Below are 25,877 nucleotides of genomic sequence, written 5' to 3' on the forward strand. Positions count from 1 at the left end.
TTTCTATCACTGTTTAACCTGCTATATAGAAAACACCAATGGAAACAACCTTCTAAATCACCAAAAGCAACCTATTCTTAACCAAGAAAGAAATTCATCTACAACAACTAATCCATAAACTGAAACAAAGCATATAAATACAAACAAGAGGAGCTTGGCTGCTTAGATTGGGCCCTAACCTAAGATCTTCAGCCCTCTGAGGTAACTTAGTGCTAGCTCAAAAAGGATCTCATCTTTATTATCAAAATAGTAATAGGATTACATGAAACTGTCACCAAAAGTAAGCTCGAAGTTGAGCAGAGCAAAAATGCAACAAAAAATCGACCCTAGTGAGGCCCTAGGCCTCTCTACTTATATAACTGAATCTCCCAATAGCTTCCTTAAAATAAGAGAGGCTTTGCTCCCAAAACTCGAGATAAACATAATTTATCCTCCACTTGCTCGGCTGCCTCCTAGTGCATTGATTTGGCTGTTTGTGCTCCGAGCTGCATGAAGGAGAATTTGAAGTGGGGAGTAATAAATGAGGGGGATTCCCTCCTATAAATCCTCTCCTTTGTCCGCTTCGAATTATTGTTGCTAATTGTCCATTGAATCTTTGACTTTGTCTTCAAAATTCAACAAAAATCTGCATTAAACACATATTAGACCTCATGACATCATAACTAACCTAACTCACTCCCTAAGCATAAATATAATAAAAAAACATGCAATAAGCTAAGGGAATGGTTGATTTAACTATGTTAGGAGGCAAAATGAGCCCATATAATTACCCATTTATGGGGCTCCTCACTTGGTACAAGAAGAGATTTGATGGAACACCAGAGATGGATCCTCATCCAAGAATGATGATGAGGAGAATTGTGCCTTAGCTGGAAAGGTGAAGAAAAGGAAGGGGAAGTCATCCCATTCCAAATCATATTCTAATAAGGGAAGAAAGAAGAAGGACTTGTCAAATATTAAATGTTTTCATTGTCACGAGATGGGACACTGTGCCACAAAATTTTTGCACAAGAAGGTTCATAAGAAGCCCTCAAGAGGAGCAGCAAGTGAAGCTCTTGCTTCACAATTCAAGCTGGATTTCACTCTCATCACTTGCATGGTGACATCGATGAAGGGTAGGGTGTGTTCCTGCAGAGTGGAGCCTCATTCTATATGATCAACAACAAAGAGTCCTTCAGTGGCTTGGAGGAGAAGGACCTCTAGATGCATATCGATCTGGGAGATAATGGGAGGTATAGCACGACCGAGATCGATATTGTTACCTTTCAGAGGGAGTCTGGTTCTCCTCTCACAATAAAAGATTTCATGTATGTTCCAATTTTGAAGAAAATTTTGGTTTCAGTTTCCATGTTGGAATATTGTGGTGACGACGTGATATTTAGCAAGGGAAAGGATTTCCTTTGTCACACAGCCTCAAGACATGTGAAGCAAATGATGGTTCGAGTGGATAATTGCTACAAATTGGATGTAGAATAATGTGTTTATTTGAGCACAAAAGAAGAGAAGGTGCAGAGTCGAGACATCAGTGAGTTCTGGCGTAGAACATTGAGTCACTTGTACCATGGAGCTTTCATGATCATGTAGCAAATTTCTACAAGACTTCTGAAGGGTACACTAGAGCAGAGAAACACATGTAAAGATTGTACATTAGGGAAGTACACGAAATCTTCATTTCATGATAAATATAGTTGAGCGCAAACGATCCTTGATAGCGTTCACTTAGATGTGTGCGGACTATTCTCAACAACCTCCACGTCCAAGCAGAAGTATTATGTAATTTTCGTGGATGATTTTTCTCGTAAGCGTTGCATTTTCTTCATGAAAAAGAGAGATCAAACGTTAGCTAAATTTTGTGTATTTAAAGCACATGTCGAGAAAGATACTGACAGGAAAGCTAAAGCTCTCAGAAGCGATAATGGTGGACAATATGTGTCGAATAAATTCAAGAAATTTTGTGCATCAGAAGGCATTTGACGAGAGTTAATATACCTCTTAAACCACAATAGAATGGGGTGGATAAAAGGAATAATATAAGTATTATGGGAGCTACACAGGTGATGTTACAAGATCAGGACCTACCATTGCACTTGTGGGATGAAACATGAAACACAAATGTTTATTTGTAGAACATAATTCCTTATTGAATTCTAAGGATGAGTACACCAGAAAAATGTTTTTTAGGTAAGAAATGAGATGTGGCACACTTCAAGATCTTTGGTTCATCAGTCTATAGTCATGTTACCAAGGATGCATGGACAAATCTAGAGCCGACAACTGAGTTAGGTATATTTGTGGGGTACATTGATACACCTCACAATTATCAAGTGTACCTTCCATCCAACAGGATGAAAATGGTTCATAGAGATGTGAAGTTTGATGAAAATAAGGCCATGAGATGTTCCCTTGTTAGGCTGGTAGATTAATGAATGATGCTAGAGAGAATGTGGGAGCACCCACATCACAGTGCAGGAAGAGGAGGTCACCATATCAATACCCTGGCTACATGGATCTGATGAGTGAGAGTGTATAGGTTGAGCCATCCTCATTCGAGGAATCAATGCAACAAAAAATTGGGTTGATGCTATGGTTGAGACGTATGACTCCATTACCAGAAACAGTGTTTGGGAAGTTGTCCTAGGACAAGGAAGCAAGTCAGTGGTGAGTTCCAGATGGCTTTACAAGGTAAAGCAAGCAGTAGATGGGAGTGTGAAGAAAGAAAAGGCCAAATTTGTGGACATAGGATTCTCTTAGGTGGATGGAATTGATTACGATGAGACATTTTTTTCTAGCAGAAAGGTACTCTTCAATCAAATATATTCTAGCACTGTTAGCGTAGATGGAACGGAAGATACATTAGATGGATGTGAAGACAACGTTACTCAACAATATGATTGAGGAAGTGGTGTATATTGAGCATCCAAAAGGATTTGAGACCTTTAAATTCACATGTTTGTAGACTCAAACGAGCGTTTGATGGACTAAAAGAAGCACCTCATTGTTGGTACACCAATATTGACAGCTATTCCACCAGGTTGGGCTTCACCAAAAGTGAAGCAAATACAAACCTTTACCATATTTTGTTTGAAGGTAAATCATTGACTATAGTATTATATTTTAATGATTTGATTCTAACAGGTGATGAAAAGCTGCTAAAATCTTGCAAAGAGGATCTTGGAAGAGAATTCAATATGAAGGAACTAGGGATCATGCATTAATTTCTTGGTATGGAAGTATGGAAAGGAAATGGGTAAATTTTTGTCTCTTAGGGAAAGTATGCCAATGAGATACTGAAGAAGTTCCACATGGAGAGCATCAAACCCATGGAGACTCCTCTAATAGGTAATTGGAGGAAGGAATATGCTACTTCAGGTGAAGTAGAGGAGGATACTATTTATAGACAGCTTGTGGGTTCACTTATGTATTTGGTGAACACACGACCAAACATGTGTTTTGTAGTTAACTAGCTTAGTCAAGCTATGGTTAAGCCAACCAAAAACTATTGGAAGGCAACTAAATGTGTTGAGATTCCTTAGAGGCACCACTTAGTTTGGTATTTAGTACAGACGGATAGAGGGAGTGAAGCTTCAAGGCTTCATAGATGCAAACTAGGCTAGGAGTCCATTCGACAGGAAGAGAACATCAGGGGGAATCTTCAGTATTGGGTTAGAAACATTTTATTGGTGTCGTAGGAAGCATAGATCAGTTGCATTCATTTTAGCATAAGCAAAGTACATGGCTGCTAGTCAAACAACTTGTGAGGCTATCTAGATTTGTTGGGTTATTTGGTGAGCAGATGGATCCTACAGTGATTTATTGTGACAATCAAAGTTGTATCAAACTCTCTTAGAATCCATTTTTTCATGATTAGGCCAGGCGTATCGACATCTGGTATCACCATCTACAAGATTGTGTGCAAAGGAGAATCATGTTGCTAGAGTACATTCCTACATAGGAGCATGATGAATATATTTTGACAAAGGCACTCTCAAGATGAAAATTCGAGTTTCACAGAGGCAAGATAGGGGTAGCAAATAATCCATTTCTTGTTGAGAGGGAGTGTTGAAAATGAAACAATAAAATCCTAATTTAATTTGTCCTTCAATTAAATTGTAATTCCATATCTCATGACAACTTGTAATAGTTAACTAAGTTAATTTGACTTAGTTAGCTCAGTTAATTCAAGTTGAGGCTCTAACTAGAGTCATGTGTAGTGTCTCCTACAATTAGGAGCACCAGTTGAGTTTATTTTGAGTTGTAATTATTTAATTAAGTTTAACTGAGTTAAATTCAGTTAAACTAGTTCCAATTGATGGAGGAATTAGTGGGAGATCCTGTAGTGAGGTATAACCTACATTAGTGGGGTGTGACTTACTGTAGTGGGGTGTAACTTACTGTAGTGTGGTGTGACTTATTGTAGTGGCATGTGACTTACTACAATGCTCTATAACTTACTATAGTGGGGTGTAAGTTACTGGAGTGGGGTGTGACTCACTGTAGTGGGGTGTAACTTGCAATAGTGGGGTGTAACCTGAAATGATAATTAAACTGAAGATTCACTCATAATTAACTCATGCATGTCAGATCAGAGAAATACCCAGTTGAGATTGGAATTCAGGGACAATGTAATATCAATTGTATAATCATCCAAATTGTATAGGTGGTGCATGCAATCTGAGGAAGTCCTATGAGGATTGCGCTATTCATAATTGTGGGATTTCCCAATTAAATATGGGTTAATTCCCAAGGGAACAATGCAAGGAAATATGAGCTTGGCAATCAAGGGAATTGGCTAAGTATTGGCTTGAGCTTGTCTGAGAAGTAGTGAGATAGATAGAGATAGTGTAGAGATTGCTCGGGCTTGAGCAAAGCATTGCAATATTATCATATTTTCTGTTTAATGCAATATAGAGATAACAAGGGATTTTAGCTGTGGCTTTCCTAGAACAACATTGTGATATGTGTGATTGAATTATTTCTCTTATATGATTCATGATTTCATTGATTGTTTATTGTTTCCGTTGATGAGTATAGTAGATTCAAGTAAATTTTTATAGCATATTACAATCTTCAGTTTGAATCTACATGGAATTTCAATAGTGAAAAACAATAAAAATTGTCGTAATATGATCAACAACAATTATGATAAAAATATAACGAACAATAAAGACATTGTAATGTGAAAAAAAATAAAAAAAGTCACAATTTGAAAAAAAACAAAGATTAAATGTCATCAGAATGTGATAAAAAATAAACATCATAGCAATATGATGAACAACAAATGATATCATAATCTCCCAAAGAATAAATTAGGTCAAAATATGATGAACAAGAAACATCATCAGAATGTGAGGAACAATAAACAACATCAAAATGTTAGGAACAATAAATGTCATCATACTGTGACATATAAAAAACGAAATCACAATGTGATGAACATCAAACATCATTACAGATGGACAAAAGATGATGTAACAATGTAACAAATAAAACTATAACACCACTATCATTTATGATATACACATATGTAGTTATTACTTAAGCTGGTGAGCCAAATGTATAGTATAGGCCTGCGTACCTAGGCGTTTATGAAATGTGGCTTGCATGCCCATATAGACATGTTATATAGTGTGAGGCCCACATGCCCGACTAATGTGTCAGTGTTGGTTAAGTGGTCAAAGGGCTCAAATTGTAATACAAGGTATTTGTAAATATTTTAATAATAATAAAAAGAGAATCACTATGATGCTACTCCATGGAGAGAGTATGAGGGACATGTAACTCCACAGGCATGGGAAATAATGTTGTTGATAGTTGGTGGTGATAGGTGGACATTGGGATCCATGTGGCTTTGGTGTGCCACATGGCAGAGAGGTGATGCAATGTGGTTAACATGTATATATATATATACTTTCCTAAAAATAAAGGAGGTATTCATTTATTTTCATTATCCATTATGGATTATCATTCTAATGATGATTTCTTTGAGGACAATGATGATTTTGTACTTTAGTCTCGAGAAACCAACTGGTGGAGTTGTGTCAGTTTAATGTCCTAGAGGGGTCCTAGAGCCCTAGAGTGGCATGGATGTGGGTTGGCACCTTGGCAGTTGGTTTGGAGGGTTCCTGGGGCCATGGACAATAGATCGTTGGGTGGCACATTGGCCATGGATGTATGGTTATTTTCAGTTATGTTGCCCATGGAGTTGCAACCCTAGCTAGTGGGTGACCCATGGTTGAATTCTTTAACCATGTTGTCTCATTAGAGAAATTTTGAGGTATAAAATGGGCCTCCTAAGGAATATTATGAAAATAATAGTCGAAATCATAAAATAATATTTGATTACATCATCAAAGTTTAGAGGGAAAAAGGAAAAAACTACATTTTCAACTTATCTTCCTACGATTTACTCAAATTTCGAGTGGGAGCACGCATTGGGTGCTCAATTTAATTCTTCATCCAAGGAGTATCCATGTTGCAAACTTTCGATGGACCCTGCAATCACGTTTTTTCATGTATTTCTCATTTTTCCTATGCAGAGTCCATCAAAAGTATCCATCCTTGGGTGAGGAATTAAATTTTCCATCCAATGAGTGCTCTTGCTCGAATTTGAGTAAAGTTATAGAGAGATAAGTTGAAAATACAAGTTGGAAGAGTACATTTTTTATTTTTTTACTTTTTTTACTTTTTTACTCTAAAATTGGTGAACCATCCCCCCATGGTTGACGTCATTATCTTGAATCCTATTGGTTCTTATAAAGTTGATTTTGGTTGTACATTTTTGTTTTGAGGGCCAATTTAGACCTCAAAATTCTTCTAATGATGGCAAGGTGGAACGCAGAGAGTTGTAGCTAAGCATTTTAAATAGATAAGTGCTCGTGTGCCATATTTTGCCTAAATTTTTGTAATTATTATATGTGTCACAATGCCATGTATTTATTATATTGTGTTTCATTTATGAAAATATATCTGAACCCTATATTTAAGGATTCAGGTTTTAATTGTTTATAATTACTATTTATTTGATTGTGTCATATATTTATATTCTAGTTGATATTTGTGGGAAAATTTGAGTTAGGGTTCGAGACCACATTTATATGATATCATGTACATGATTTGACATACTATTATATCATTTGTATTCTATATTTCATAATATTTGTGACAATTATATCATTTGGCATGTGAGCCTTGTACTGCATATGGCCTTCATTTCTTAGCAAAACCCTAATCATTCTGCAATATTAATGGATGAAGCATTATGTAGGTGATGTGATAATTATATGATTTGATGAAATTGTAGTGAGGGTTATATGTTATTATGCGTAAATGTTACAATTTCTGGGCAATTTTGTTGTGCGTTGTAATTTGATATCACGGTTCATACCCAGAAGTACAACAGGTGGTTAATTATAGGGTCTCTAGCTATGAGCTAGGGTTCATTTATGGAATTCATATATTATGTGTGCTTCCATTGAATTACTAGTTAATTAAATTGGTGAATTTTGGTTTGGTTACGTAATGTTTCATGACTAGAGGCTAGGGACATTATAAACTATTCAAAGCATAAGATGCATTGAGGAAAGTGAATAAAATAAAGTGGGGAGGAATGTAATACCCCCTCCCATTTATGATATAAACATATGCATTTATTATTTAGGCTGGTGAGTTAGATGTATAGTGCAAGCCTAGGTGTTTATGAAGTGTGGCTTGGGTGCCCATATAGATATTGTCATATATTGTGGGCCAGTGTGCTCAGACATATGTGTTGATGTTGGTTATGTGGCAAATGAGTCTGAATTATAATATAATGTATTTGTAAATATTTTAATAATAATAAAAAGAGGCTCGCTACGTTTCTACTCCACAGTAAGAGTTGTTGGAAATTGGGAGGTTTTATAGTTTACTTTAGATTTCCTTATCCATAATAATTGCTTGTGAATTTAGTTGGCTTCCTATTAAATTTTTATTTTGATTCTTTCATCAAACAATTACCATAACATGAAATTTAAGATCATATAAACAAAGAAACATAAGATATAGGCTCCAAGCTAGGGAAAAACCCCTCCAAGGGGAAAACCCATAAATTCTCTTCTTATAGAATCAGATCAAAATTGAGGCATCTAAGATCCATGAACACATAAAACTTCCACCTATAGATGTCAATCAAAACCTTCCTTCTTTCCAGCAGATCCATCAGCAAGAGATCGACAATAAAATATATACCAATATAGAACTTCATTTATCATAATTCAAACCTCCTCAACATCTCTATCTTTTCTATGATATTTCAGACCAAAATCATCCAAGTACTATCCAAAATGAACTCTATCTTCCCTCTATTTATATAGTTTACAAAGGCATGAATATCTATGTCCACTGGGGCAAGGCCAACTTGACCCAAAATTACATATTTGATTTTTTTTGTTTTTCTTTTACAATATGTCCAAATAGGACTTTGACTCTTTAACTCAAAAACCTAGAAGCATGAAGATCATGCTTATCTAGAATAATAATAATAATTTTCTTTTTTGTTTTCTTTTTCTTTTTACATAAAATACATTATGGTACAAATTATGAAGACCGAACTTCGTTACGTTCTCCAACAAGAATATGAGGGGCACAAAAATCCACATACATGGGGAATGATGTTGATGATAGTTGGTGGTGACAGGTGGACACCAAGTTCCGTGTGACTTTGGCGTGCCACATGGAGGAGAGGTCATGCAGTGTGCGAAATATGTATACTTGCATATTAATCAAGGAACTATTAATTTATTTTCATTTTCCATAATGGATTATCATTCTAATGATCATCGCTCTAAGGATGATGATTTTTCACTTTGGTCTCAAGCAATCAGCTGGAGAGCCCTAGGCTTGGGTTCTCGACCAACTAGGAGCTATGCCAATTTGATCGATTGGAGGGTGTTTGGAGCCCTAGAGAGCCATGGTTGTGGGTTGGAACCTTAGTAGTTAGCCTAAAGGGTGCCTGGGGCCCTAGATATCATGACCGTTGGGTTTGTACCTTGACTGTGGATGTATGGTTACTTTTGGTTACTGTTGCCGGAGGAGTTGCAACCCTGGCTCAGGGATGACCTATGGTTTAACTTATTGAACCATGTGGTTTATGGCAAGGTGGAACATTGAGTGTCATAGTCCATCAACATTTTATACTGATAAGTGCTCATATACTATATTGTGCCTAAATGTTTGTAATTATTGTATGTGTCATGATGCCATGCATTTATTATGGTGAGTTTAATTTATGGAATTGTACATGAAACCATAGATTGAAGGATTCAAAGTTTAATTGTTTGTAATTACTGTGTATTTGATTGTACTATATATTTATATGTCGGTTGATATTTGTAAGAAAAACTAATTTAGGGTTCGACACCACATTTAGATGATATGTTGTACATGATCTCACATACTATTACGTGGTTTATCAATTCTACATTTGATAATATGTGTGGCAATTATATAGTTTTCATGTGAACCCTGTGCTATGTATGGCCTAGATTTTTTGACAAAAACCCTAATAATTATACAATGTTAATGGATGAATAACTATGTAGGTGGTGTGATAGTTATATGATTTCATGAAATTGTAGTCACGATTCTATGTTATTATGCATAAATGTTACAATTTTGGGTCAATTTCGCTATGCGCTATAATTTGATATTATGGTTCATACTCAAAAGTACAATAGGTGTAGAATTACAAGGCCTCTAACCATGATCTAGGTTTCATTTATGGAATTCAAAAACTATTATGTTTCCATTGAATTACTGGTTAATTAGATGTGTGAATTTTGGTTTGGATACGTAATGTTGCTTGACAAGAGGCCGACAACATTACAAAAACCATTAACGACCATGGCCAATAATGTTTAACTATGTCAACCATGATCCTGCTTCAGTTAACCAAGGTTAAACATAGTGAACCATGGTCATATGTGGTTGAGGATATTCAATCATAGAAAACCAATTCAAATATGGCCAACATGCCCAAGATGGCTAAGGATGTTAAACCAATATCAAATGTAGCCAAAGCATGGACAACATCATTGATAATGCTTCATTTATCAATAAAATTCAGCCATAGTTAACATGTATATCATGTTTTGGAAATTATATGTACATTAGTCAACCATAGTTAACAAAATATAGCTACAAGTAACAAAAATCAACCACAGTCAGCGAACTTCAACCATATTCAATAAAATGAAACCATAGTAAACTTTAGTCAACATGGGCATCATGTTTTGGAAAATATATGTACATTAGTCAACAAAAGACAACATGGGCAACATGTTTTAGAGATTATATGTGCATTAATCAAGCATAGTCAACCATAGTGAACAAACCTCAAACATGGGCAATCATGGTCAAATGATGGACGTCCATGGTCAACGCAGAAAACCAATGTCAACATGTACTACCATGTTCATGGTCAACCATAACTTGACCATATTTGACCATAATCAACCATTGTTGAGACGTGGTCAAGTATGGTCCCCAAGTTTAACCATGGCCAATCATGGTAAACCGCATAAACCCTCTTTAACCATTAATGTAATTAATGTAAACATTATTGTGACATTAATATTAATGTAGCAATGCTCAACATTATTGTAACATAAGTAGATTGTTACATTAATGGTCAACCAACATCAACCTAGGTCAACCTTTCTAATGAAGGTCAACCATGGTCAACATTGTCAACCCTCGTGAACCATAATTAACCATCATCAACCATAAAAAAACCTTTCGCAACCATGGTTAACCATGGTCAACCCTCATTAACCATTTTTGAAACAATGTAAACCATAGTCAACCATGGACAACATGGACTACCATGTTCATGGTCAACCATAACTTGACCATATTTAACCATAATCAACCATGTTCAAACATGGTTAAGCAAGCTTAACTATAGTCAAACATGGTCACCAAGTTTAGCCATGGTCAACCTTGTTCAACAATGTAACATAAATACATTATTACATTAATGGTTGACCATGGTCAATCATGGTCAACCTCGTCAACCCTCTTCAACCATTAATGTAACATTAACATTAAGACCAATGTAACATCAATGATGTTTAACAAACATTAATGTAACAATGCTCAATATTGAATTATGTAGCATAAGTACATTGCTATGACCATGGTTTACAAACATTAATGTAACAATGTTCAACATTAATGTAACATAAATACATTGTTACATTAATGGTCAACCTTGGTGAGCCACGATCAACCTTGTTAACCACAGTCAATTATTGTCTATCTCATCAACCCTCTTGAACCATAGTCAACCATCATCAACCATCAACAACCCTTGGTAACCACGGCTAACCATTGTCAATTATTGTCAACCCTCATCAATATTTGTTAACCATAGTCAAATAATGTCAACCACAACCAACCATGGTCAACGTGGACAACATGAACTAAAATGTTACTAGTCAACCATAACTTGACCATATTTAACCAAACTCAAGCATGTTCAAACATGGTCAATCAATATTAGCTATGGCCAAACATGGTCACCAAGTTTAGCCACGGTTAACTTTGTTCAAAAATGTATCATAAATATATTGGTACATTAATGATTGACCATGGTCAATCATAGTAAACGTTGTCAACCCTCTTCAACCATTAATGTTATATTAACATTAACAATAATGTAGTATCAATGACTATCAACCATGGTCAACCTAGTCGATGAAAGTCAACCGCAGTCAACATTGTCAGCCATGGTCAACAATTATCAACCTTGTCAACCCTCTTCAACCATAGTCAGTCATCAATAATCCTCAACAATCAGAGTTAACCATTGTCTACCATGGTCAACATGGACAACATGGACTACCATGTTCATGGTAAACCATAACTTGACTATATTTAACCATAGTCAACCATGTTCAAACATGGTCAAGAAGGCTTAACCATGATCAAACATGGTCACCAAGTTTAGCCATGGTCAACATTGTTCAGCATCGTACCATAAATACATTGTTACTTTAATGGTTGACCAGGTAAATCATGGTCAACCTCATCAAAATTCTTCAACCATTAATGTAACAATAATATTAACACTAATGTAACATTAACCATTGTCAACCATGGTTAACAAATATTAATGTATCAATGCTCTACATTAATGCAACATAAATAGATTATTACATTAATGGAAAACCAAGGTCATTCATGGTTAGCCTTCCTCAACCATGGTCAACATTGTCCATGAAGTTCAACCATAGTCAAGCTCATTAACCCTCTTCAACCACAGTCAAGCCTGACCAATCATCAACAACCCTTGGTAACCATGTTTAACCATTGTTCACAATGGTAAATCCTCATCGACAATTTTTAACCATTGTCAAACAATGTCAACCACAGTCAATTGTGGTCAACGTGAAGTACCATATTCATGGTCAATCATAACTTGACCATATTTAACAATAGTCAAATATGTTCAAACATTGTTAAGCAAGCTTAACCATGGTCAAACATGCTCACCAAGTTTAGTGAGGGTTAACCTTCTTAAGTAATGTAACATAAATGCATTGTTACATTAATGGTTGACTATGGTCAATCATGGTCAACCTCGTTAACCATTAATGTAACATTAACATTAACACCAATGTGACATCAAACATGGTCAACCATGGTTGAAAAACATTTTTATATCAATGCTCAACATTAATGTAACATAAATACATTGTTACATTAATGATGAGCCAACATCCACCTTAATAAACCATGGTCAAACATAGTTAACTTTATCGACCATGGTCAATCATAGGCAACATCATAACCCTCTTGAACTATAATCAACCATCATCAACCATCAACAATAGTCAGCAAGCATCGTTAATCATTGTTAGCCATGGTCAACTCTAATCAACAATTTTTAACTATAGTGAGACAATGTCAACCAAACCCAACGATAGGTTACTAATATGCCCCGCATCGTTAATCACTGTTAGCCATGGTCAACACTAATCAACAATTTTTAACTATAGTGAGACAATGTCAACCAAACCCAACGATAGTTTACTAATATGCCCCATGATGTCAGTCGTGAACTTGCACAACTACATTAGTAAAATGTTTTATATATGCCTATCATCACTTTCTAGTGTATAATAATACCAATTAGCATATGAAACATGGAAAATAATGACAATCACTATATATCAACTACTTTATTAATGTGATTTTCTAATAACTATATAAATTAATTAGCTATCTCCTCTAGAATTGAAAGCCTTTGTTAACCTTTTCTTTTATAATATTAAATTTTCTAACATGTAAATATTAAAAAATAAAATAATGAGCAAAAAATGACGGTTTAATCCTATAACTTTTGCTTTTGTTAAATTATAAAATTATAACAATCACCTCACCTTTGTCCATTTTTCCATGTAAATCAAATGGACCTCCACTTGTCAGATTTGATTATCCATATTTAGCATCTTTTGTGTGCTGAAAAATGATAATTATCATACATAATTTCCTCACTTTCCTCCACTTGTCATGTCTGATAATCCATATTTAACATCTTTTGTGCACGGAAGGAGTGATAATGATCATACATAATCACGTCATTTTTGTTGATGTAATTAAAATGGACATCTACTGTCATGTCTGACCATCCATATTTAACATTTTTTGCCCACTCGAGGAGTAATAATATCTCCATGTAAACAAAACGTACCTCCACTTGTCATGTCTGATAATACACATTTAACATCTTGTGCATTGAAAGAGTGACAATTATGATGCATAATGTTCAAGATCAACGTCTTCCAACCTGTCAACCTTCACAACGCCATCCGATTTGAGCATTCTTAATCTAGTTTCGTGTCATTCATCATACATTTCACTAACTAACCTTACAAGTAGCAGAATTCTAGTAAATCATCCAAAAAAACTATCAAAATACTCATTCAGCGATTTCTAATAGAGATCACTAGCTTGGGATAAACAGACAGGGACTGACAGATGCAATTGTAGCAATCCAGAGCCATATAAAGCTAGTAAGATGTAAGATGTAACAGGCAAACAGGAAATATTAGTAAACTAGGAATCCAGAGCCATATAAAGCTAGGAAAGATGTAAGATGCCACTATTGGAAATATGAGGCATAGACTGTAAGATGTAACAGGCAAACAAGAACCATATAAAGCGAGCTGGGCCATTATCAGAAATACGCAGAATATTTTCCAACCTGTCACTCCACAGCACGAGAAGCACGTTCACTTTTTATATTTTTTTTCACAAATTTGATCTCTCAATTGATATTAAATCAATACTTAATAAATCTATACTGATATTTCAAAAACTTTGTAATTCTAAAACATTTTTAATTTTAATATTTCGAAACCTGTGTGATTCTACTATCTCTGTGATTCAGAAAACAACAATTAAAAACAAAATATACCAAAAAATAACAAGAAATCTTAAAACAGTTACTCTATGGCTAATGAAAGTTTTATATAATTTAAAAAACATTTTTTTTAAAAACAGCATGGGAGAATACTACGACTACTACGACTGGCCGTGGCCCAACTTCCCCTCCCAGCAAACACGTGAGTCTGCTTGATTAATTCTGAGAAGCACGGTATATTTTTTTGTTAAACCCATCACTCCACAACAAGATTGAGAATTTCATAATTTTAATTTTCACCAACCTGTCACTCCACAGTGAGAATTGCAGAGCTTTAATATTTTCCAACCTGTCACTCCACAGCACGAGAAGCACGTTCACTTTTTATATTTTTTTTTTCACATGGAATGGTGCAGTAGAATTACAGAACCCTATAAATTGAATTAGATTGTATAAAGAAACACATGAGAGCAAAAGGCAGAGGAGTGGAGTCTGGAACGAGAAAAAGAATTATAGAGAAATCAGCTGATCTATCGGCCTGGTGGCGAATTTAACAAACAAAGAAACCAGCTGAACTCTCGGCCTGTAGAAGAATGGCGGAACAACATTTCAATATTGAATCTACGCAAGCTAATCCAACCCTACCTGTCACGCCCCTGTACTGCGGTAGTCTTTCAACCGCTTATAGCGAGGTGCGCCACTACCAATCATTTTCTTACTACCAATATTTACGATTGTAGACTACGCCTAACATTCCACTTACCCTACTTAGTTTGTGTTTCGCAACCAAGTATTATTAATGTGTTCCTTTATACAAGTCAAAGCCCATAACATTCACATAAACAATGTTATACAAGAGAAATGCACAATAGTATAAAGGGAGGGGCAACTCCCTGCAATATGAGTCTGCCCGAATCAATATATATAATCTTCTTTTACAAGTACAAGTTAAATCTTGGGAAACCCCAAATTTACACTTAGCCAATTTTCCAACTTCGGCAAACTCAGTTTCCCAGCTCGTTGACGCCTTCACACGGTCACCGCACAACTCACCAACCGTTCGTTTACCTCGTCGCACGATCATGTTGTTTGCCCAACTTGGGCACGCCTCGTCGTAACCAAGTCGCCACACACGAGCGCCTCCGCACGAGTCACACCTCCATTCACAATCTTAACACTTAACTATTTCCACTGTTTCATCGTGCACGGCATGCCCTCACCCAGTCGCCCGTCCGCACGATTCTTCGTTTCGGCATGCAAGGCATGCCCTCGCCCGTCCACCCAACTCGTCCACCTGAACTCGTTCACCCAAGTCGCCACACAACTTCACCCGGGTCACCACACGACCTCACCCGGGTCACCCGAACGACCTCCCCCGGATCGCCACACGACCTCGCTCGGGTCACCCGAACGACCTCGCCCGAGTTTTTCCCGAATGACTTTTCTAAACGAATTTCCTGAACGACTTCTTGAACGAATTTCTCGAATGACTTTCTTGAACGAGTTTTACACTCGAGTTTTGCCCGTCGTGCAGGCTCATCCACGCACTGCAAAACTCCTTGTTCGAACTCGTGTTGATCGAATGATGGTCGTTTGCCTCCAAACGCCCTCCAATATATATGGGCGGGTGGCGGGTTGTGTCACCCGGCTGACCCACACCAAACGCCCAGCCGACTCGTTCATAATGCGAACTCTTGCCCATGAGGTAGGTCAGCCCGCCCAACTCGTGGGACCGCCCCCTCATCGCTCGCCCAACGCCTTATAAACTCGTCCAAGGTTCGTTTCATTTCATATTTCGCACGTCCTTCGCATGGTGGAGTCGCCTTGCCCGTCGCACGAACCGCAGGTCCTAACATCCTCCCCCACTGGAAGTCATTGTCATCCTCGACAATATCTCATCCCAGCAACCATCTATCACCAAGATCACCATACCAAGGTATACAACTCATCGATATGTCATACATCGGAAATCATCTCAATCCATGACCATTGACCATCTCGTCTCAATCTCCACATGCTGCTCCCCATTGTGGAAGGCTGGCCCTTCCATCTCAAGCTACATGCTTCCTCCAACATCTCGTGCCGACCTCATCATGTGTCGTCATCATGTGAACTGCTGCCATGATTATCCAACAAATGCTAACACATCTCTGTACACGCTGCAACCCCATGTTTGAACTAGTTGGGTAGATAATCCAATCGTCACGCCTAAACCATGACAATGTACATCCTCATGCCATCACCAGTCGTTTCTCAGAACATCCCGTCACATCCTCAACTCGATCAATAATCCATCTCCATATAAGTGTAAGCCATGCTCAAGTCCATGAAGTGGTCCTCATCTCATCTGCAATATGCTGTCCATGATGTTTTTGGTCCAACATCATCATCCATCTACAAAACATCCATCTCCTCAAGGTGAAGAGATCATCTCTCGACTCTCAATGTGCCACATCCAGGTCCATGAAGCAACTTCCATCATATCTGCACTGTGCCATCCCTCAAGTCTGCCATAGAAACATGTATACACCTGTCTCATCTGTCCATGTGCTGCCTGTGATCATAGCCAATTTTCCAACTTCAGCAAACTCATTTGCCCAGCTCGTCGGTGCCTTCACACAGTCACCGCACAACTCACCAACCGTTCATTTACCTCGTCGCACGATCGTGTTGTTTGCCCAACTTGGGCGCGCCTTATCGTAACCAAGTTGCCACACATGAGCGCCTCCGCACGAGTCACACCTCCGTTCACAATCTCAATACTTCACTGTTTCCACCGTTTCGGCGTGCACGGCACGCCCTCACCCAGTCGCCCGTCCACATGATTCTTCGTTTCGGCGTGCATGGCATGCCCTCGCCCGGCCGCCCGTCCACCCAACTCGTTCACCCAAGTCGCCACACAAATTCACCCGGGTCGCCACACGAACTCACCCTAGTCACCCAAACGACCTCACCCGGGCCGCCACACGACCTCGCTCGGGTCGCCCGAACGACCTCGCCTGAGTTCTACGCGAACGAATTTTCTAAACGACTTTCCTGAACGACTTCTCGAACGACTTCTCGAACAACTTTCTTGAACGAGTTTTACACCCGAGTTCCGCCCGTCGTGCGGGCTCATCCACGCACTGCAGAACTCCTTGTTCGAACTCGTGTTGATCGAATGATGGTCATTTGCCTCCAAACGCCCTCCAATATATACGGGCGGGTGGCGGGTTGTGTCACCCGGCCAACCCACACCAAACGCCCAGCCGACTCGTTCATAATGCGAACTCTCGCCCATGAGGTAGGTCGGCCCGCCCAACTCGTGGGACCGCCCCCTCATCGCTCGCCCAACGCCTTATAAACTCGTCCAAGGTTCGTTTCATTTCATATTTCGCATGTCCTTCGCACGGTGGAGTCACCCTGCCCATCGCACGGACCGCAGGTCCTAACATCCTCCCCCACTGGAAGTCATTGTCGTCCTCGACAATATCTCATCCCGGCAACCATCTGTCACCAAGATCACCATACCAAGGTATACACCTCATCGATATGTCATACATCAGAAATCATCTCAATCCATGACCATTGACCATCTCGTCGCAATCTCCACATGCTGCTCCCCATCGTGGAAGGCTGGCCCTTCCATCTCAAGCTACATGCTTCCTGCAACATCTCGTGCCGACCTCATCATGTGTCATCATCATGTGAACTGTTGCCATGATACTCCAACAAATGCTAACACATCTCTGTACACGCTGTAATCCCATGTTTGAACTAGTTGGGTAGCTAATCTAACTGTCATGCCTAAACCATGAGAATGTACATCCTCATGCCATCACCAGTCGTTTCTCAGAACATCCCGTCACATCCTCAACTCGATCAATAATCCATCTCCATATAAGTGTAAGCCATGCTCAAGTCCATGAAGTGGTCCTCATCTCATCTGCAGCATGCTGTCCATGATGTTTTCTGTCCAACATCATCATCCATCTGCAAAACATCCATCTCCTCAAGGTGAAGAGATCATCTCTCGACTCTCAATGTGCCACATCCAGGTCCATGAAGCAACCTCCATCATATCTGCAATGTGCCATCCCTCAAGTCTGCCATAGAAAAAAGTATACACCTGTCTCATCTATCCATGTGCTGCCTGTGATCATAGATCAATCAGTGCCCATGTGTCAAAAGTGGTTGAGTCTCAGCTCAACCCATGCCTAAGTGTTGCCACCAAGGCATCATCATCGGCGTAACTCCATCACTCCAAAGTGTCTCGTATCGATCCTCCACATCAAGTCACTCTTTCAAGCCATTCCCATACATGTACTTGAAAGTATGCACCCCATCCTGCATAAAAGTCTCTGACCTTAGCTCCTCAATGCATCAGATCCTCCAAGTCCACCATATATGAAGTCCCCAAAAGTCACAACCTCATGTCATCATGAGCTTCATGAGCCATCTCCAACTAACATCTTAGCAAGCATACATGTCTCGGCCCAAAGGTCTTTGCAAGATGCATCAGCTCTCCATGTAGTAGGAATGCTCCATAGTTTGCTCACAACTCCATCCAAGTCCATGGCCTTGTAGTACAGGAGTGCAAAAGCTCTCCATCGGCTCATAAGTAAAACATCTCCATGTCACAATAGCAAATCCACCTGCACAACATCCCTGCCTTAGCACTCCTCATTGGATGCCCATAAGTGATACCTCTACAAGTGCTCCTGCACAATGTCCCTGTATAGACTGCCATGCTCCATGTTTCCAACCTGATGTGCATGACTAAGTTGCCCATGTAGTCAACCAAGTAGACCCATCACAACAATCAATCATCCTCATCCAATTCTGCAATCTTCGGTCTAGTGAACTCGATCACCCAACCATATCATCGTCCTCATGAGTCCCTTCCACCATAGCTCCTCCACTGAAGGTTCCACCAAGACTTGCTCTTGGTCTCGGCCATGAGAAGTCCACCCAAGCATCATTGTACCTCAAGTGTGTGCCCTCCTCCAATGTGTCCATGAGTCATGCCGGGCACTTAGCCAATTCTCCATGTGGCTAAAGCATGACCCAATCCTCCACAACAATCATCGTGTTTCTCCCCTGTCACGGGCCTTTGTACCTTCTATCATAAGGTCACAAACAACCCCAACAAGTCCTACAATAGTCAATAATCCTTGCTTCTCCATACAAAGTCTCATCATAGTCATCCATGGTAAGATCCTCCCTAGCATCGGCAAACTGACTTGACCTTCCCTACATATGGTCCATCTACCAAATGCTCAAGTGAAACACAAGTATCAATAGTACTTACATCATCATCATGAGGCTCCTCCGTATGAGTATCCTCATTCATCCATGTCTGCAAATTGCACGATCCTGGTCCAACTTGATCAATCTCAAGTTCATCCTCCATCGTTGTCATATCTGCAACATCCTCAATGATCCTGGCTTTCGCTTCTTTGTCAGCACAATCTGTAATTTCATCTTGCTCCATTGTCCAACCAAGTTGAAGAAGTTCGTCTTCAACATTCTTTTCCAAGACTTCAAGTTCCTTTCGAATTCGCGGGTTTTCTTCTTTCAACCGCTTCAACCTGTATAAGGTAAGCAAGAGCTTCCCTTCGCATTCTTCCAAACCTGCCATGCCTTGTCGTTCAGCTTGGCCCAAGCACGAAGCTTCTCCTCTGCTAAACCTGTTTCACCATTCACTTGAATCATCCTGATATTCCACCTATTACCTGCAAAACTTGAACTCCCTTACCACCTGTCACGAAGTGAAGGTGTGTATCAGCTTCAACGCTTCAACACCAGCACCAGCTCCCCAACACTAGCTCTGATACCACCTATCACACCCCTACACCTGTGGTAGTCTTTCAACCTCTTATAGTGAGGTGCGGCACTACCAATCGTTTTCTTTTCACCAACACTTACGATTGTAGACTACGCCTAACATTCCACTTATCCTACTTAGTTTGTGTTTTGTAACCAAGTATTATTAATGTGTTCCTTTATACAAGTGAAAGCCCATAACATTCACATAGACATCATTATACAAGAGAAATGCACAACAGTATAAAGGGAGGGGCAACTCCCTGCAATATGAGTCTGCCCGAATCAATATACATAATCTTCTTTTACAAGTACAGGTTAAATCCTGGGAAACTCCAAATTTACACTTAGCCAATTTTCCAACTTCGGCGAACTCGGTTTCCTAGCTCGTCAGCGCCTCCACACGGTCATCGCACGACTCACCAACCCTTCGTTCACCTCGTCGCATGATTATGTTGTTTGCCCAACTTGGGCATGCCTCGTCGTAACCAAGTCGCCACACACGGGCGCCTCCGCACGAGTCACACCTCCGTTCACAATCTCAACACTTCACTGTTTCCACCATTTCGTCGTGCACGGCGTGCCCTCACCCGGTCGCTCGTCCGCACGATTCTTCGTTTCGGCATGCACGACGCGCCCTCGCCCGGCCGCCCGTCCACCCGTTCACCCAACTCGTCCACCCGAACTCGTTCACCCGAGTCGCCACACAACTTCACTCGGGTCGCCACATGACTTCATCCGGTTTGCCCGAACGACCTCACCCAGGTCACCCAAATGACCTCATCCGAGTCGCCACACGACCTCGCCCAAGTCGCTCGAACGACCTCACCCGAGTTCTGCCCAAACGACTTTTTTGAACGACTTCTGTGATGACTTTCTCGAACGAATTCTCGAACAACTTTCTTGAACGAGTTTTACACCCGAGTTCCGCCCATCGTGCGGGTCATCCACGCACTGCGGAACTCCTTGTTTGAACTCATGTTGATCAAATGATGGTCGTTTGCCTCCAAACGCCCTCCAATATATACGGGCGGGTGGCGGGTTCTGTCACCCGGCCGACCCACACCAAACGCTCAGCCAACTCGTTCATAATGCAAACTCTCGCCCATGAGGTAGGTCAGCCTTCCCAACTCGTGGGACCGCCCCCTCATCGCTCGCCCAACGCCTTATAAACTCTTCCAAGGTTCGTTTCGTTTCATATTTCGCACATCCTTCGCATGGTGGATTCGCCTTACCTGTCACACGGACCGCAGGTCCTAACACTACTGGACCCAGTAGACCACAATGTATCCAAGGACACAACTCACCTTATAAGCAACAGTAAATCAGTGTATCTAAATTTACTATTTTATAATTATCATTATCTAATTTTAAGTTCAATGTAAAGTTAACACCAAATTGGTGTATGAGACTTTTTATTTGTGGGACAAGAGATTCACTTCAGCTCAGTTATTTCACTGCTAAATCTACTAAGGCATACATACTCTATCTCTTGGTTTTTATGTGTGTCTAAAAATGCATTTTTATGTAAATTGCAGATAAAAAGTCAATTTTTTGAAGTAGCAGTTAGATTTCAAAATATTCCTAGAATCTACAACCCAGATAAATTCAAAACCTATAAAAATAATCAGTTTGCAATAATCCCACCAGTATTCTCCACTTAAATTTGATTTTTGATATTATAGATTTGATAATTCTGGATTCCATATTTTACACTTCAACTGAAAGGAATTGAATATTGAGGTTGCTACAGATGCATGGTACCAAGCAGGGTTTGCTTTGTTGGAAGAATCACCGCACCTCTATAGAATCCGTAATTTCCACCCTGGGGATCCTAGTTACTGGCTTGTAATGTTTACCAATACCCGCAGGTGTTGGTAAACATTACAAGCCAGTAACTAGGATCCCCAGGGTGGAAATTACGGATTCTATAGAGGTGCGGTGATTCTTCCAACACCCCCCCTCAAACGCAACTTGGGGGAATCGAACCTGGGTCCAAGCTCTGATACCATGTGGAGGTTTGCCGTTACACCAAAACCCGCAGGTGTTGGTAAACATTACAAGCCAGTAACTAGGATCCTCAGGGTGGAAATTACTGATTCTATAGAGGTGCGGTGATTCTTCCAACACCCCCCCTCAAACGCAACTTGCAACTTGGGGAATCGAACCTGGGTCCAAGCTCCAATACCTGCGGGTTTTGGTGTAACGGCAAACCTCCACATGGTATCAGAGCTTGGACCCAGGTTCGATTCCCCCAAGTTGCGTTTGAGGAGGGGTGTTGGAAGAATCACCGCACCTCTATAGAATCCGTAATTTCCACCCTGGGGATCCTAGTTACTAGCGTGTAATGTTTACATGCTCTGGTAACGGCATTGAATAGTGCATTTGTACTGGGATACTCCAGAATTATGATGGTTCCCTTGGGATGGATCGGAGGCACCGTCGGATCGATAGCGGCGGCCTCGATATCTCTTTATGCAAATCATCTTCTTGCATGACTCCATGAAACTGGAGGCAGACGACACATTCGATACCGAGACCTCGCCGTATGTATAGCATTTTGGTGCCGATAATTAGAGTATCGTAACTTGGGAAAAAATTAGAGTATCGTACTTTGAGAGAGTTACGGTAAGTGTCAAATTTGACTGGTAATACGACTTGAAATTCGAATACTTAGCTAAGCGTAAAGGTATGTTCCGTTGCTTACAGTCGACTGGAACTGTCGTTGTTTATTAATCATATGGGAGGCTGTGTGTCCAGATTAACGGTAGATTGGAACAGTCGTTTATTAAGTATATTGGGGTGTGTGGCCAGATTGTACGGTAGTCTGAACTGTCGTCGTTGTTTATTAATTATATGGGGGTGTTTGTGGATAGATTGTAACTTTCTTTAGCTATCAAATTTTGAAAAACAAAATTGATAAAATGATACTTAAAATATATTGAAAATTTTAATTAAATTTTATTAGTTATATTTTTCATTAATTAATAATAATTATATTCAAAATAATTGAATTTAGTTTTAATTAGTTGACTTTTTGTATAAAGGTAGCAGATTCAATTCTCTCAACACTCTTTTGTCAAGTTTTATAATTGAACGATTCGGAAGTGATCCTTTGTTTTATAGCTGAGAACCATAAAGAAGTGATCCTGTGCTTTATACCTGAACCACAAGGAAGTGATCCTTTCTAGTGAATCTGCTTAATACAAATATTTCGTAGATATAACAGTGATTGATCTCATCATCAACTACATTACAATGAAATAAATATTTTAAAAATTAAAAATATAGATATACATTCAATTTTATAAAACGGACATTACTGACTTTTGTTTGACATAGCCATGACAAGGACATGGCACTTTTGTTTGACATAGCCATGACAAGGACATGGCCCAGTGAAATCCATTCTGATGTTATCAACTTTGTCCATATAAATCTTTTCTCCTCTTTTTTTTTTAATTTAATTTAATTTAGAGAAATTGATAACTTGTCATGATTAATTTAGAGGGATTGGTAATTTAAGAAATTTAAGATTTAGAAAAAGGTAAAGATGTTCTAAAATATACCCACAAGAAAATGAAGATCTTGTTCACTAAAGGTTATCTACCTTTCAAACATCATCACAAAAAATCAACATGTTATTTTTGGGAATTAAATCCCAGTGAAAAAGAAAAATCTCTATCCAACCCTCTAAACTATAAACCCATTGAAATTTTCCTTTAAAAGTTTTGGTTACTTTTAAAGAACCCAAAACTTCAATTTTTCAAAAAAAAAAAAAAAACAATCAAAGCACATGGAACTGTGTGAGAAGGTTGGCCGGGAGGAAATGGGACTATTTGAATGATAATTTTGGGGAATTTTTTTCTTTGAATTATTTATGAAAAAGAATTACTTTTCAATGTTACAATAGGGGTTAATTGTTTTCATGTGTTTTTTTAAACAATTACTTTTCAATTTTACATTAGGGTTAATTACTTCTTGTTTATTGTTTTACTTTTCACTTTTATAACTTCAATAATGAACATGTATTTTCTCTTAAAGATGGTGACATAAGCCATGTACACCTTTATAAGCTTTTGTAATCAAAATGTTGCTAAAAAGGTTTCCCTTCTTACAAAGAATATGGTATAAGGCACTAGTTTGATGTTTTACTCAATTATGGCCTTAAAATTAGAGTATAAGTATTAATACTATAATATTAACATTTTGTTATTATCTATTTTTTTTTATCTTAAAATAATTTCTTCTTACACACCCACCATTATTTTCCAACGATCTAAAGACTTAGAATCTTTATACCGACACTCAAATCTCAGATGACTTTGATTAAAGTTTGCCGCAATCTATCTTAGGAAGTCTCTAGTATTACATTTTCTATATTTTATTTTTATATATTAAACACATAGTCATATTTATGTTTTTAGTGGGGAAACAAGTTTTTATGAGCAATATAATTTAGCTTGTATTTATTTTAGTTTTAAGATCATAAATATAAAGGCATTTTTATATTTGTTCAATTTTTTAAGGTGTTTTTTAAGAGAGTGCAATTTCAAATTTCATATTCATATAAGATAATAGGAATGATAAAGTTTCAAAGAGAAGTTTTTTTCCTTCTTTTCCTACAACTAGAAATGTGTTTATTGATAATTGATAGTTCTACTAAAACTTGTGAAAAACCAGACTCCTAGATATTGTATGAATTGACTTTCTTTAAATTTTTAATTCCATGCATAGATATTGTAGGAATTGACTTTCTTTAAATTTTTAATTCCATGCATAAAAGATGAACAGTAATGATCATTTTGGATTTGATAATTATAGCCTTTGCCTTATGAATGTTTACTGACATACCCATTCTAACAAGGATAAGTGATAGGAATCTAACGAGGATAAATGATACCGGAAATCCTTTAAAATTCTTAGTAGCTTCTCAAATCAAAGGGACACTCGGAAATAAGTATAGTATTGTTAATATAAAGGAGAAAGATAATCACTATTATAGATAAAGTAGTGTAAATACTGTTAGATATTCTACAGTTTCAACAACGATTCTTCATGCGGAATAAACTCAAAGAATCATTAAATCTTAATGCCCAGGGATACGAGTTACCTCCAGCCATTGGTGATGTTCTGATGGAGGCCACAGTCCACAAGCTTCTTCTTCAGCACTCCAGCTTCAATCCAAGCAAAAAGAAAAGGACACAAGAATTCTGAAGGCACTTCCAAGCTCTGCTATCTCAGCTAGATGGTGTAAAACTGAAGGGGGTTGAGAGAGGAGCTTGGGGACCAAACAGATGAACCTATAGTGAAGCTTCCATCAAGCTTCTAATAGCTATGTGTTAGATGTCCACAAGTCAAGGCAGAGAACTCGAATCAAAGTGATGGACCACTATAGTAGCTCCTAATTACAAAATTAGTAATTGCAGTTGCCTTTTCTTAACTTAAGGAAACTACTGCAGTTGGTTTCCATAAGTTAAGGAAAAACTGCAACTCCATAATTGTAGGCAGCAATTTGTGCAAAACTTAATGGAGCTAACATTCTCCCACTTGGTCCATACTTCCAAACTTAATGTCTCAAAAACCATTGATAATCTTTATTAAGTAATAAATACATGAATCATGGCGATAAGTCCTCTAATGATGAGTATTATCTTCCATGTATTACTAT

The 25,877-nt window shown here is 38.5% G+C and overlaps 1 pseudogene; it reads left to right on the plus strand.

The window, feature by feature from the left end:
- The first annotated feature begins 22,617 nt into the window (after window positions 1-22,617).
- Window positions 22,618-25,877, plus strand: part of LOC149223853 (proline transporter 1-like) — a 187,312-nt pseudogene continuing 184,052 nt past the window's right edge.

This window comes from Pinus tabuliformis, chromosome Q (assembly GCF_031772625.1).
Source record: "Pinus tabuliformis cultivar Carrire ecotype Pingquan chromosome Q, CPIR1, whole genome shotgun sequence".
NCBI classification, from domain to species: domain Eukaryota; kingdom Viridiplantae; phylum Streptophyta; class Pinopsida; order Pinales; family Pinaceae; genus Pinus; species Pinus tabuliformis.